Genomic DNA, 16,733 nt, shown 5'->3' on the forward strand with positions numbered 1-16,733 from the left:
CTAGTGTCTCAGTGTCTCCTATTTATGGATCAGTCTCTCTCATTTTGATAATATATTTCCTCTGAAAACAAAGCAGAGTATCCCTAGGATGTACTTTGTGGAGTGATGGTTATCTTTCCCCTTCAGTTTGATGTCTTAACTGCTCTTAAATATAATAGAGGGAGTATAGACATTGGAAACACAGAGACTTCAATAGGAATCTTAACTTAGCAATATGCTAACCGAGTAACTTTTTATTCTCTTTTCCTGAAATCAGGGTAATACTTATTTTACAGACTTTTTGTGAAACTGAAATAGGGTAAGAGACACAAAATTCCTGGCCAAGACAGGCAATTAATATGTAGATTCCTACTTTTTAAGACTCAACACATTTCACTAGAAGGCATTTATTATTTCAAGAATCTATTTAACATTTTCAAGAATTGCTAGCTGCTGTAGGAATTTAAAAAAAAAAGGATAATACTCATCTTTGACCTTGTGCAAATAATATTCTAGTTATATGATAAGAGAAATAATATTTGTATACAGTTTATACTTTATAAAAATACTTAAATGTATATGACTTTTAAGAGACGTGCAAAAGAAAGAACTGATTCTCTCCTCTGAGCTACACCTAATTCTCATTCTTTTACAATAAGCAATGGGTAAGACATTTTAGGAAAACAGATGGCAATGTCAGTCACATAATTCCTTACATCTTTTTATCCAAAACACTATTAAACAACAGCCATATATACTTGCACTGGTTTCAGCCTTCTGCTTGGGCAATTTATTTTTTTCCCCTCTAAAGGTGTCAGCGGTTCTGGTTATTCTCCTTCTTGGGTGGAGGTAGACTTTTTCCCATAACATGTATCAGAGACTGTATCAGAGGGGAGAGATCATTTCATAATTTGTTATTGCTAATATTATTATTATTTATTTATTTTTGGTATAGAGATTTAAGTCATGTTGTTATCTGATCATAACTTCCATAATGCACCTAAAGTAGTCTCATGGGTAGGTTCTTCTCTTTAGTTATTACCAGGGTCACAGATTTTTTTAGATGGAGCTCTTTTTCAGTAATTTTAAAAATATTATGTTTGTCATGTCTATAACATCTCTTCTGAAAAGACATATCAGATATATCATGGTGTTACTTGAATAATATTGTAGTTTATTAATTTTAAATTATATTTCCCAATGTTTTAATTATATTAGGAAAGAATTAAGCCTATAAACTGGATTAAATTAGTGTATTCTAGAATAGCTACTTAATTGAAAACTACATACCTGTGACAGAGATCATACATAATCTTTGAAGAAGCTTAGGGTCAGAGGCTATTAGATAATATTCCTTATATCAAAATTTCTCAAATTTTGACAGCAAACCACAGTAAGAAATACATTTTACATTATAACTAAGCCCATACAAACATATTCCCATACTTGCAGACAACTGAAACAAAGGTTTTACAAAACAACTTCTATTTTGTACACATGATATATTCTGATCTATTTTTTTCAAAAAATTCTAGTTGCAATACACTAAATCGATTTCAGGACCTACTAAAGGACTTCTAATCATATTTTGTAAAAAGCTAGATAGAGCACATTATCAAAAAGTAGCAGAACCTGGATGGTAAGCGAAGTTCTCTGAATGGCATCTATCTATCACTCTGTCTGTCTGTCTATGTATCTGGCAGATATATGACCTTGGGCAAGTTACTTATTTTTTTCTGTGTCTCAGTTTATTTTTAATCTGGGAAATAATATATTTTTCATAAACTGCAAATGAATATATGTAAAATTATTTGAACAGCATTGGGAACATAGTAAATGCTATTCAGAGTAGGTATTACATCTTATTGTTATTAACAGACATTGAATTCTCAAAATGTACCCTATGACTTCCATAAGAGCTAAGATGGAATAAAATAAGTTTTGCCTTAAGGAGCTGATAATATATTATTGGGGTAAAGAAAGTAAAGTAAATGATTCTGACATATGATATGAGTTACATATAATAGATGTAAGACCAGTTTATTGTGGTGACAGCTGCCTTCCCCAAAACCACATACATACACCCCATTTGCTTTGATTCTCTTTGGAGATTCCCTAATCCTCAACTATCTAAGTCTCCAAGGAGGAGTACTCATAAGTTCATAGTTTCTGTAAGGCTCCCCTTCTTCCTGCTGCTTCTCCAAGACCACACTGATGCTCTGGCTTCTATTTATGTAGGTGCCACCATTTTCCTCCAAACACTGTCCTATTTGTCACTTCATTCTGAGCAGCCTCCACCTGCCACTGCTGTGGCCCTGATGCTCAGCTCAGCAAGGCTTCTATTCATGCTGCTCATCCCAGCTCCTGCCGCTCCTGCAGGGCAGGGCAGTGTTTGTGAAGTGACTCCCCTCTGTATCTGACAAAGGGCCTGTAGCAGGATTATTTGAGTACTGAGTCATTTCAGAAGTTTGTGTCTAGCACTTCTCAGTTTTTTCTACAACTCTTTCCTCCCAAGGTGCTGATTTGCCTTTGAGTTTTACCCAGAACACGATTCTTCCTGATTTTCAGCTTCTGTTGCTAGGAGGGATCATCATGCTAGGCTCTGCACTTCCTTCTGGCCAGTGCTTTTTCAGAGATTTGATAATGCCCCAAGGCAATTTGGCTTCAAGCTTTCAGTTTTCCAGGCATTCATGAATATATCTGAATTCCAAGTATGTGTGAATCACTTTCCAAAAGGACTTTTAGACCTAGGGGTATACGTGCAAATGTTAACAGCCAGCAGTTGTAACATTTGCTGACTTCTGTGGTGTAAATACTCCCAATATGGCCACTTTCAGGGTAACCAAAGTGCACATGGAATTGGAAAGTGATGCCTATGCTCATGTCTCTTGCACCAATGTGAGCTAGCTCCTTCAGAGCATTGAGTATACCCTATGCTGAACCATGATATAAACAGATATCCGGGTGAGTATTGAAGTATTTCATGGACCAAATATACCTAAGTCTGTTAGGTTACTCTGTCACACATACACACTGACAGGCACACACACAATGACACATGGCACTAAATAAGAAATAAATCGATGACACAGAAAATAAATTAGCCCTGGCTGGTTTGGCTCAGCAGTTAGTGCGTTGGTCTGCGGTCCCAAGAGACCTGGGTTCAGTTCCCTCTAAGGGTATGTACCTCGGTTGCAGTTTGTCCCCGGGTCCTGGTTGGGTCGTGAGGGTGGCAGCCACTCGATGTGTCCCTTTCACATTGATATCTCTCTCTCGCTTCCTCTCTTTCCTTTCTACTTTATCTGAACAAAAAAGTGGGAAAATGTCCTCAGGTGAGGACAAGAAAAAAAAAAGGAAAATAAATTAGATGTTTCCTCTCCTATACTCCTGGAGCGCTTTGCATGCCTATCTAGTACAATCCTTTGTTCTATATCACACTCATTTGTTTCCACATATACCTGCCCAAATGGATTCTTTTTTAACAGTCTTACTGAGATAAAATTCACATACATGATAATTCTCCTATTTAAAGTGTATGACTTAAGGGCTTTAATATATTTACAGTGTGCAACCACTACCACAGTCAATTTCAGAACATTTTCACCACCTCAAAAAGAAACCCCTTTCCCCGCGGCAATCATTCCACAGTCCTTTCTGTTCACTCTCCTCCCCTCCGGTCCTAATCAATCACTAATCTACTTTCTGTCTCTATAGATTTGCCTGTTCTGGACATTTCACGTCCATGGAATCATGTGCTATGTGGTCTTGTTGTGATGGGCTTCTTTCACTTAGCATATAATATTTTCAAGATTCACTTGTATTAGCATGTTTCAACACTTCTTATTTTAATGCTGAATAAGATTCTATTGTGTGAATAGATCACATTTATTTATCATTCACCAGTTGATGACAATTGAGTGGTTTTCACTTTTTTTTTTTTTGCTATTATAAAGAATGCCGCTATGAACATTTGTGTGGACGTGTATTTTGATTTATTTTGGATACATTACCCAGGAGTAGAATTACTGGGTCATATGGTAACTCTATGTTTTGAGAAACTGTCAAACAATATTTTAAAGCAGTTGCAACATTACATTTCTACCTCAATGTCTGAAGGTTCCAATTTCTTCATATTCTTATTACCACTTGTTATCTTTTTTGCTTATAGCCATCCTAGTGGGTATGGAGTAGTATGTCATCATACTTCTCTAATGGTTAATTATGTTGAACATCTTTTCATGTGTCTCTTTGTATACCTTCTTTGGAGAAATGTCTGTTGATGTCTTTTTCTCATTTAAAAAATTGATTTGGTTATCTTTTTATTATTGAGTTTGAGTTCTTTATATATTCTGGAAACAAATCCTTTATCAGATATATAATTTGCATATATTTTCTTGATTCTGTGGGTTTTCTCTTCACTTTCTGTCACTTTCAAGCACAAATGTTTCTAATTTTTATGAAGTCTAGTTTATCTGTGTTTTTTGTTGTTGCTTGTGCTCTTCGTATCATACTTTAAAAGGCTTTACTGAAATTATCATGAATATTCGCTTTTACATTTTCTTATCAGAGTTTCATTTTTACCTCTTACATTTTGCTCTGTGATCCATTTTGTTTGTATCCAACTTTTTGTGTATCATGCGAAAAATGTGTGTTTTCTTAAAACCATGGATTTTGTGGAAAAGTATCAGGATAAAGAAGTTGGCCTTAATCTTAAAGAGAATAAAACACAATCTCCCCTCTCTATGCAATTAACCACTGGTTTTTTCATTAAAATTTTCAAAAAAAGACAGCCATTGAAGAGGTTATTTTGGTGATTATATATTTTCTTTCTTTGAGTGTCTATCAATTAAAATTCTAATGCCATGAAAGCTTTATTTTTTCAAGTCTCACCAGCAGACCTTACTTGCTTAATGGACCCAGAACTGAAGAAGTATTTTTACTTTTTTTGACAAGTAATTAAATTTCTAAAAATGTTCCGGATCAAACAGTTTACACTGAATTAGTAATCTGATTTTTAACTGCAATTATATGTGTAAACAGTTTCCTTTTCTCCCAAAGGTTGTAAATATGTCTATAAAAATAGAAGGAAGGAATTTGGAAAAGGGAGGGTAAACCCGTCCCCACAACTCAAAAAAAGAAAGACTTCTATTGAAGTTGTAATTAAAAGGAGGTGTTTGATATGATAAATAATGAGATAATGGGTTTCTGTGGGATATGGAAATAGAATCCACAGTGAGAACGAAAACCTCAGTTAAGAGCTGGTAGGTGGATTGACTGTAAACGGAAAGTTTGGCTTACCTTCTCTACTTTTCTCACTAACATTACTGGCATTTGGCAAGATTATGTGTCTTTTTGTGAGCATAGATTTCTCAGAAGTGACAGGTCATCTGTGAGCCTAAAGTAATACTGTATAACCTAAATTGTAGGCCAATCATACTTATATATTTTTCTCCGTGGTTCTATGTGAATCTTCTAGGCCAGGTGATGATGAGATGCTATCAGAAGAGAAATCTGTCCTCTATTTAAAACATTGATGTGGCTGCCAGGTAGGGGCTTTTTAAAGGGGCTGAGCTGAGCATGGCAGGTCATTCACCCTAGAGACGAAGGAGGCTTACTGGAAATGTGTAGCTCATAAGTTGATTAAACATAACAGCATTGCTGTGTTCTAAGTTATCAAGAGGCAGTTGCACAGACCCTTGTCATCACTAATGAGTATTCCAACCTGACTGATTTGACCTAATCATTAGGAGATAATAATAGATCTATCCCTTAAATTACTGGATAACTTTGATGATTGCACAGTAGTATGCAGGCGAAAGCAGAGCCCAGCATGGATTTTATCATTTATTTCATCTATTTTAGACCAAAATGTGCCAGCGAGAATACAGACTATATTAAACTATTTAGAGTTACGAAGCTATACATATTTGTCAAATATGATTTTTATAGCAATAAGATACCCTTTCCTCTTAATTTTTAAAATTATTTTTGTAATCATTTTTTCTCATATATTATAACTTTGACACACAATGTTAAAAGAAAATAGCTTAGGAATCATGAATTTAGTAAGTTTCTGCCTTGGAATATTCTATAATATTCTGAGCACTACTTTGGAATAGATAACTAAATCTTAATTGAAAGAGAGGAAATACATAGATTTTTAAATTTAGAGAATGTGTAAATCTGCACTGATTTTATCCTTACCCCAATTAAATTAATTCTCTGTCATCATTTATCACCTCAGAAGTTTGCCCCTATACTATAACCATATGTGTTATTCCTACAAACGCATGTCAGAATAATTCACACTTATTTCTTCTTTAATGATTTTCTCTACAAGTTAGCAAGTCTCATGAGAAAAATTTCAATCTATTATATTTTATTTGCATGGAGTATTAACACAATGTATTAAATACAATGCAATAATTTTTTTTTATCCTCATCCGAAAACATTTTTTTATTTTTTTGTTCAGATAGAGTGGGAGCAAGAGGGAGAGAGAAAAACATTGACACGGGACACATCGAGTGGTTGCCCCCCGCACAACCCAGCCAGGGCCGGGGACAAACTGCAACTGAGTTACGTGCCCTTAATAGGAACCGAACACGGGTCTCTCTGGACCACAGGCTGATGCTCTAACTGCTGAGCCAAACCAGCCAGGGTGACAATGCAATAATTTAGTTGCTTGAATTTTTACCTTGATTTTAAAAATATTTGTTTACTGAATATAAAATACATAATAAAAATATATGTCATAAGCTCAATAAACTATCACAAAATGAATACAGCAGTAAAATCACTCCTTGATCAAAAATCAAGATTATTACTAGAACCAAGAAGCCATTCTGTGATCCATTTTAATCATAGCCTCTCCCATCTTTGCCAAAGGAAGCCACTGTCTGGACTTCTAGAAATATAGAAGTTCAAACAAACCACAATTGTATTTGTTTCTAAACTTTATACAAGTGCAATCATACAGTAGTATACATACTTTTGTTTTGGATTTTCTTCATTCAACAGCATTTTTGTAAAACTCATCCATGGTTTTGTGTGTGGATGTAGTAGTTCATTTTCATCGCTGTAGAGCATTTCACTGCATGAACACATTATATTTTAATTATACCTTATACTTTGATGGATATATTGGATGCTTCCAGTTTTGAATATTTCTGAATATTTTGGTACATATGCACACATTTTCCTTTGGGTTATACTTAGGAATGATATTGTTGGGCCATGGTATGTACTTAGGTTCAGCTTTACTAAATACTACCAAACTGTTTTCCACAGGTGTTACAGCAATTTATGCTTGTTCATGTTTAATATATAGCATTAGCAGTTTGAAATTAAAATGTTATTAACTCTTCTTTAGGATTAATCTTATATTTTCATAATAACACTTTAGGTGTGAAATATTTATAGATTACCAAAAGATACCTTCTGAAATAACATGCATTAAAAAATTCCAAGTAGGTGAATGACAAAATGAACTTAGGATTCTTTACTTCTAATCTTGAAGGTCATTTAAGACCTAATAAAGCTAGAAATCTATATATCCCTTTATCTCATTAATGTCTTTAGATTTCAGTTTTCTTAGTAAAAAGGTTATTAGTAATAATCAGTATTTCACAGGATATTGAAACAAATAAAATAGGCAATGCATCAGAAGCTTGACACATAGTAAATGCTTAGTAAATTATTATCCATAACATTTGAACTTAGATCTTTACATCTAATTTTAATACCTAAACTCTAATAGTTTATTAAACAATAGACTAATAGACTAAATAGTCTAATAGTGTAAATAACCAATTTAAATCATATGATGGTGAAAAAATGAAAAACAGAAATATCTCCTGAACTGTCCTGAGAATGGAGGACGTATTATTGCATGGGATAGTATCAAAATTGCACATCATCTCACACTTTAACCAGGAAGTGATTCTCTTACTAAGGGAAGCAGAATCTTTCTCCCACTCTCTCTTTCTTTGCCTGATGCAGGAACATGGGCTTTTGGCACTTTTGCCTTCATTCTTCATTTAAAAAAATTTAATACATAAAAAAGAATAAGACAGTGTTAATACCAAAGTAAATATATTTACATTATATAGTAGAACATTTTCTTCAAACTAAAATTCATTGTCCCCTTGATTTTTAAAAGAAATTAAAATTTTTCCTTGGACTTCTAACTGTATTTTAGGCCCTAGGCACTGTGCCTAGTATAAGTTGATTCTTCTACACACACACACACACACACACACACACACACACACCCTCCAACATCACAGCATTGTACTCAGGGTAGATGGTAATAAGATTTCACAAACACCTATTCTGTATATATGTAAAGTATGCAGCCAACAATTTGCTGTGCACATTAGACAGAAAAAAAAAACTCACTAAAAAGTCTAAATATACACTATGGGAGCCCAAACAAAGGGTTCATAATGGAAGAGCAAACTACCTGAGCTTTAGAGACACTGGGAAAATCACACTGACACTGGGCACATAAAACAGAATAAATTCTTAAAGGATGATGAAAGCAGAGAAGGCATGGAGCAATAAATCTGTGTGAATGCACACACACATACCAATCTCTAGCATATCTTTTCTGAGCCTCCATTGCATTCACTAATATTACTTTAATACTTTTCTACTTGATATTTAAAAATCTAATGAAACATCAATCAGTGAACACTGAATGTCTGCTAATAGAATGTTCTCATTTCTTCACAAGAATCATGAGTAGTGAACTCTCATGGTCTGTTTTTAAACTGACCCCGGGCCACTCCTTTCTCTAACGTCTTAAAACAGTGAGCCTAATGGCCATTGGCATAATTTTTAGCATGGCAGACATACTCCATGTTCTTCTTTATACTCCAAAAGACAAGTCTAGTCAATTAATCCTGACAGAATCCCTAAGAAGAAGGTACATGATCACTCCATCTTGTAGTCCTGGACCATATTTCTACAGAAGGCTTTTGCTTATTTAAATATTTCCTTATAATTAACTTTTTGGGTTAGTAATGTTACTGATCCACATTTCTTCCTTAAAATAAATGGTTTGATGAGCAAAGCAGTCTAAGATTCATATTCTGTGCTAATTAACAGATTCTTCTCATTGTTAGAAGGCTCTTGATGTATTTCTAATTCTTTCAATTCATTACTTTCTTACCGAAGTTACAGTTCTTAAAGGAATAGTAACAGATACTATGAAACTTCCTTGCTACATATACACTCTGCCTCGAAATACATTAATTTGTGAAAGCAGGCCAATAATTTAAAATCTGTTAATTGATGTGCTTTCCTTCCAAAACCAAGCGAAATATCTTTCCTATTTTCCACTTCTACTTTCCCATCTGGGATACCAAAAAGCATTTTTAAAAGATTACTTTTAGTTGAAAATAATATAGCAAAGCATGTATTAAAATTGCCGTGTGCTTCCACTTGAACATATTTTAGTTAGATCGGTAGATCAGGTCTCAGTTCTCTGGATTTCTGCTGCTACAGGGAGGAGCAAGGGAGAAGGATCTAATTTTATTTTTTTTAAATTTATTTCTCTACTTGTTTAAAAGCATATGGAGTTTATAGTGGGTCCATTTATGCTTGATTATGAAGATATGTTTTTGGCAATTGTGTAGATGGATTCTCTGCCTGTAAGATTGTTCTTATTGAAGACAGACTATTGTGATTCAGACAAAGCTGATGAACATTTGAAAAATACAATAGTAACTATATAAAAAATACATATCAAAAATGCCATTCAAAATAAGTATAGTTTGGTGAGAAAAGAGTAAAAGGAAAGTTAAGTGAATTAAATTGATAAATATTTATTCATTGTTATTTGAGGCTGACCAGATAGCAAAATCTATGCAAAGGTTCTTATTTATTTGATTGGTAGACATTAAGCAACTTATGAAATTTACTTAACTATTGTATTTGTGCTAATTTCAAGAAGAAGACATGTAAGTTCTAACATGTTTCAACTAATTTTAAATTCCAACTTATCCTGAATATAAATTGCTCAAAAGTTAGCTTTCCTGTGCTTTATTACATGAGGAATAATAATAATAATTTAGGCTATAACTTCACAGCTTATAAAAGGTTTCACATATTGGATATGACAAATAGATATCTTTGACTTTATATTACAAATGGAAAAACATGAGAAATTAAGTGACTGGCCCAATTACAAAGAGAACAAATACTAAATGAGAAATAATACTTAATTTCTTTTCTAAACTCCAATCTTCAAATATTTAGGGAAAAAATAATTTGACAAATGTGTTAAATGATTATTAAGAATTAACCAAATTACTATAAGATCAGTGCTATTCCTTGGAAAAATGTACAAATAAATATATAAAAGTGATTTATTTACACTTCAAGAAGAGAGTTAACATATAATAACACAAAAGTTCTATACTACACAAACAAATCCATATAAGGTTTAAAAAACTTATTTAACTATTTATCCACGTATTTATTTTAGTTGACAAATCAGTCAATGAAGGGTGAGGAAATGAGAGAAAAGATTTCAATAATGTATGCTTCTTAAAACTTACTGCAATTTCATAAAACAAATTAGTTATAAGCTTCTCATCAACCATGGAAAAGAAAAACAAAAGGTTTGGGAACTTATTAGAATAAAGCATGCCCCCTTATCTATAGAAGCAAATACTTTGTTGGTCTTGAGATCTGAAATAAATTTGTGACAAAGTCTTTGTATAAGGAACATGGTGTAGTCAAATATATGATACTCTTGATTGGGGAGGAAAAATAATTCAGAGAAGTTTTTATATAAAGAATTCTCATACCCCATTGGAATGCCTATTAAAAACTGATCCTTGTATACTGCTATTATCAGCTCCCACAGAAGAAATAATATAATACAAATATAGGAAGTGATGTGAGGTAAGTGTATAACTTTCTGTTAAACTTCCCTAACATGAACTTTTATCATGATAAATCTTGAGAAATCAGTATTAATCTTATTCCTGGCTTAGACTGTCTTTCAAGTCTCAGCGATCTCAGCAGGATGTTTGACATGAGCTAATGCCTTCATTCTATTAGTGTAGGTGTCTCTCTCCAACTTGAGAAGCTCTCCCTTATTGCAGGATCTGATGCCCTGATGCTAGCTCCTGTTTACCCTCAACCTCTTTCTCCAGAGCCTACTTATAACTGGGAACATCTTACCCATGCCTGTGGCCTTCAGCAGCTGGTCTGCGCTCAGAACCTGCATCTGTCTATTTCTCTGACAAAAACTTTTTACCTTAGTAACTAGTAGTAGGGTCTAATGAATGCTTTTACATACCCTAACTGAAGTCAATGAATTTCTTATGGCTATTTTCTCTGTACATCAGGGGCTGTAAATCTTGTGTGTCTGTAAGTACCAGGCAAGTAATAGAAATAAAAAAAGGGGGTGGGGCAAGGTATCTGGAAATACAGTGGTGAAATGACAGCAAATAGGAAATCCTAAGTCCTCCTAGAGTGCATGCTCCATCTGGAAGGAGGAGTACTCACCATTCCGATCACTTTTGCCACGTGGGACTTCAGGTATGATTTGGCGGGTGTGCAGAGGCTTGTTATCATGGAGCCTTGATGCTTGAAGGACTTCCCAGCAACTTTACATAATATGCTACTGATTTAGTACAAATTTTGTATCTTTTAAATTTACTGTACCAAGCAATAATTTAATGAGCTTTTATAATAAAAAATGAACACTAAATTGGAGAAACAAGACTTTAGTCAATTAAGAAAACATATAATTTGATCACTGAAACAAAAATGGAAATACCTACTTCACTGAGTAGTTGTAAGGGTTATGTAGGGGCTATACAAGAAATTGCAAATTAAAATATATTTACAATGTTACTGAATTTGAGTGACTACTTATAGTTACTATTCAAGGACTTTTCAAACTTTTGAATCATCCAAGTTATGTAATATTTAGTAGAACAGAAAACTGCCAACATTAGTGGGTCAGGTTTTATTATCTTTACACTTTTACTTCCCTTAAAAAATATAATTTTTATTTTTTTACAAATTATTTTCCAAGCTGTTTTATCTTAAGTACAGCAACTATAAGTTGGTCCCTGTGTTATTTGCCTACATATTTAATTTAGTGATGATTCTTAAAAATCTAAAATTGTTTGATTCTTTCCCTTATGATCCTAATAGTTTCTGATTTCCTGCCTGGCTTAATATATAAAAATAAATAAATAAATAAAGTCTATATATTCTTTCTTATTTTTTTTCTTTTTTTTCTTTATTGACTTTAGAGAGAAAGGAAGGGAGAGAGAGAGAGATAGAAACATCCATGAGATGTTTCATCCATGAGAGAATATCAATTGGCCGTCCCTGCATGCCCCCCATTGGGGATCAGGCTGACAACCTGGGCATGTGCCCCGACCGGGAATCGAACTGGTGACCTCTTGGTGCATGGGTCAGTGCTCAACCACTGAGCCACACGGTCGGGTTATATTCTTTCTTAGTGCTATCTGGTAATATATTCCTGGGAACTAAATCTAATAGTTCTGTTACTCAAAGTTACAGATATAAAAAGAAAAAGAGCAGAAAGCATGTACATTGTATTTCTTAAAGGGTTATCTGTAGAGATTCCATTTCATTCTACTTTAGGTCACTATAGAAAGATATGCACATTAACTTCTCTTTATACTTCTCTGAGAGGCTTGTGAATAAAATTTAAGATGAATCTTGTTTAAATTTCCACTGTCTAAGTTTTTAACCACTGTTGTTGACTTACACAATGCAATCTGAAGACTTTATTATTATTCTCTTTCTACAGAAAATGTGTGCTAACATTCAATCATAAATTCAGCTCTATGCCTTTAAGTACTAGACAACAGGACTTTTTAAAGAAATGCTTAAGATATAGACATATTATTTAGACAGTTCAATATATATCTGTCTATGCCTGGATACAAAGGAAAGTTTTTTCCTCTGTGTTTGATTGTTACTTGGGCACTCCCCAAAAGTTTGGCTCTGAGTATTCATGCCTTTACATGGTCCCCTCCCCTTGATTTTGGCCTTGTGATGTGCTTCATCCAATAACAATTAGTGAAAGCAACTATTTACCACTGCTATGCCCAAGCCTTAGGAAGACAGGTAAAATTTATTTTTGTGCTCTGAGGGTAGCTAGCTGCAACGTAAGAAGTCTGAATGATTAAGACCGACATATCATGAGGGAGCCCAAGCTAACCACCTGCAAGAGAACTGAGGTACCTGGTCAATAGTGAGAACTGAAACCTGAGACAATGGACCAAGTTCAACAGTCCCAGCTAGCTCTCAACCATTAGAGATCACAAAGTGCCACCTGGGGCAAAGACAGCTCTCCCCAGTAAACATGCCCAAGTTGTAAGTGTGAGTAAATAAACAAAAGAGGTTGTTACATGAAGCTTTTATGTTTTGAGGTACTTTGTTATGCAAAAATAGATGATCAAAATACCTTCTAAGATTATTCACAAAAAAAAGTAATTTGTCCTGTACCTAAGTCCTTAAAGAAATCTATTATATTATGAGTCAGAGACTTAGTCATTTATTTTGAACAGTACTATTTGAAGGGTTCCTTTAGCCAGTGCTCTGAATAAATGTTATGTATAGGTTTAAGCTTCTATTGTATATTGAATCTTTGTGTGACTATAAAATGACCACCCTTAGACTTTGGAAAATGGGGACTCTGTCTTTATTGCAATGCTTCTTGCTTTATTTTTCACTGTCTGCCTCTTGCCAAAATTAGGGAAGATCAAAGACAGCTCTCTTTGTCTTTCTTTCTTTTTCTCATCAGCTCTTTCTATCAATAATACTATCCCTGCCATTTTCATAGGGTGACTATCTCTGTGATCATCTCTGTAGTGGGCCCATTTATTGAGATAACACTGCAGATGAGCTCTAGAAATCACATGGACAAGACAATAAAATGTATGAATCTGCTAACATCCAAGACTTGGTATTGTTATTAAGTTGGCATTGAGCCCTATGTCTTAAAAATCTTGATAATTTTTTTTTGTTCTTCTTTTAGTGCTTAAATAGAATTAACATACATGGTGTTTAATGTATGGAAAGATGGTAGTAGGTGTGTAATGTGTGAAATATGGTAGTGGGCTAAGGTAAAATGAAGCAATGGGGGAATTTGGTCTTGTAAGTGAGAGATGGATAAGCTCTAGAATGCTTTTGCTGATCATAGAAGGACTTAAGAGAATGACATAAAATATTTGTGCTAGGAAATATATTAAAGATCCTTTAAATCCTCCATATATAGCTGAGGATGTTGAAACTCAGAGAGTCTGGGTATTCTTCCAAGGTCATGCTAATCCTTAGTGGCAGAACTGAATCATTTGACTTGAAATTTAGCCTCCTTCTCACCCCCAGCACCCCTACTACACACACAACTTCTACTTAGAAGCAATAGGTTCACTCTCTGAGAAATTTCTGTGATCACACATTATTTATAGTCTACCCAGACTACAAAATTTGCTGGGAAATGTGTCTTATTAGTAATATATTCTCCAGCCTTGCCAATTCTATACTTTTCCTTTCTCTGCTATACCCACTCTACCTCCCCACACTCTGGCTCCCGAGGTCCTATTCCATATGGGATACTTGGCTCTTTGGCCCCAGACTCAACTTTAACTCTTCCTTTCATAGATCTCATATTAGTCTTTTTTTTACTATATCATTCTTATAGGTTCCCAGTAGACATTTACTAAAACGAATATAGATGGATATTATTCAAGATTTCAATGACAGTAAACTAGTGTGGCCCTTCTGGAGGGTGCTAGTGTGCCTTATTGAGTAGTCATTGGTATAAATATAGCTTGGAAGTTTTCCAATCAAGTTTTTAATTAGGAAAAAGCTTACATTAGAGTAACTGTGCTGTTTTGTAATGTTCAAGTTCCATGGTGTATAAGTATAGTTTGAAATTTTCTTTAAAATCTTAAAATCTGATTATTCACTGTTGAAAAATGGATTCAAGTCATAACTGGATAAAGGCATATGTGAGTGAAGAAGTGATCAGATTATGTGGATCTTGTAAGTCCATCTAGTATGCAGGAAGTAAGTCCATCTAGTATGCAGGAAGGTGGGGTCTGAGAAGTCAAATGTGCTCAATAGGCAAACCAATCAGGAGAACAAAGAACTTTCAGACAGTGGGTTCCTGATGTCCAACTCAGAACATCCCTCTACACATGTTTTTCTAGCTGTGGGTCTTTGAATAAACTGATGTGTTCTTGTAATTGGGAATTTTTAGTATCCTCTCAGCACAAACACCATGTGAACCATGTCAGCAACAAAGTGGGAACCTTAAATCCTATCCTCAATGATAGTAAAACAAATAAGCATCTTCAGTTTATAACACTAAAGATGATGAAACATCTTTGTAAACTAAAGATGATGAACAGATAAAAAGTATGCTGCAAATTAAAAAATGCTGCTAGAAAGGATATTTGGTTAGTAAAGCCTAGCCTTTAGGATTTTTTCAGAAAAAAATACTAATGGGGAAATAAAAAAAGTAGTAAAGGCAGAAAAATATCTTGACTGTAAAATAAACCCCAAGATTTCTGTTTCTGGTACTTCAGATGAATATTCCTACAAATGTTAGATAAGATATGTTTTAAAAAATTGGTTTGAAGGTATTTGAGAACTAAAAAGGGAGTGAAAAAATATATAAAAGACAAAAATCAGGGATAACTAAGACTGTCTTCTGGGGTCATTGGGTCACTTTTCCCTTGAGAGGATTTGCTGATTTCATGCTGATTTACGGTAAAGAGTCAGAATAAAGACTGTGGTTTTCCAGTGATCCCACTTCTAGGAATATACCCTAAGAAGCCTGAAACACCAACCAGAAAGAATATATGTACCCCCATCTTTGTAGCAGCACTATTTACAATCGCTAAGATCTGGAAACAGCCCAAGTGCCCATCAGTAGACGAATGGATTAAAAAGCTGTGGTACATATACACAATGGAGTACTACGCAGCGGTAAGAAAGAAAGATCTCTTATTCTTTGAGACTACATGGAGGGACCTGGAAAGTATCATCCTAAGTGAAATAAGCCAAGCAGAGAAAGACAAATTTCATATGATCTCACTGATTTCTGGAATATAATGAACATAACAGTTTGAGGACAATCCCTTAAGGAGTGGGGAGCTGAGAGAGGGATGAACAACAGAATTTATATGCATATAGGCATGAACAGTGGACATGGACAACAATCGGGGGAAGGGGCAGGGAGGGAAGGGGGAGGGGGGAACCACTGGGGGAAAAAAGGAGAATCATTTGTAACAAAAATTAATCAATAAAAAAAAAAATAAAAAAAATAAAAAAAATTAAAAAAAGACTGTGGTTTTGATAGCCTTGTAAAGTTAGGAGGACAAAAATTAGAAAGGACTAAATTTTTTGAAAGGAAAAAAGTTAAGTGATTTCTATGATTTGTTATTCATTTTGTGTCAGATGCTGAGCAAAGTACACGCTCACACTCATACACACACACACACCCCAAAAATAAACAGTGGATTCCTCTCCCCTCACCCACATCCTAATGGTTGACTGCATAGACCTGTAGCCATTCTCTGGACAACTAGCACTCAGTTATTATTATCTGTTTTTTAGTAGGACCAGAATACTAAATAACCTGAGACAAGAATAATAATAATCATACACAGTTTGTTTTTAAATGGCTCATTTAAAAATGTGAGCCATGTTCTACTTCAGTTTTAAGAAATAGAAAACAAGGTAT

The sequence above is a fragment of the Molossus molossus genome, unplaced genomic scaffold (assembly GCF_014108415.1).
Source record: "Molossus molossus isolate mMolMol1 unplaced genomic scaffold, mMolMol1.p scaffold_m16_p_14, whole genome shotgun sequence".
NCBI lineage: Eukaryota > Metazoa > Chordata > Mammalia > Chiroptera > Molossidae > Molossus > Molossus molossus.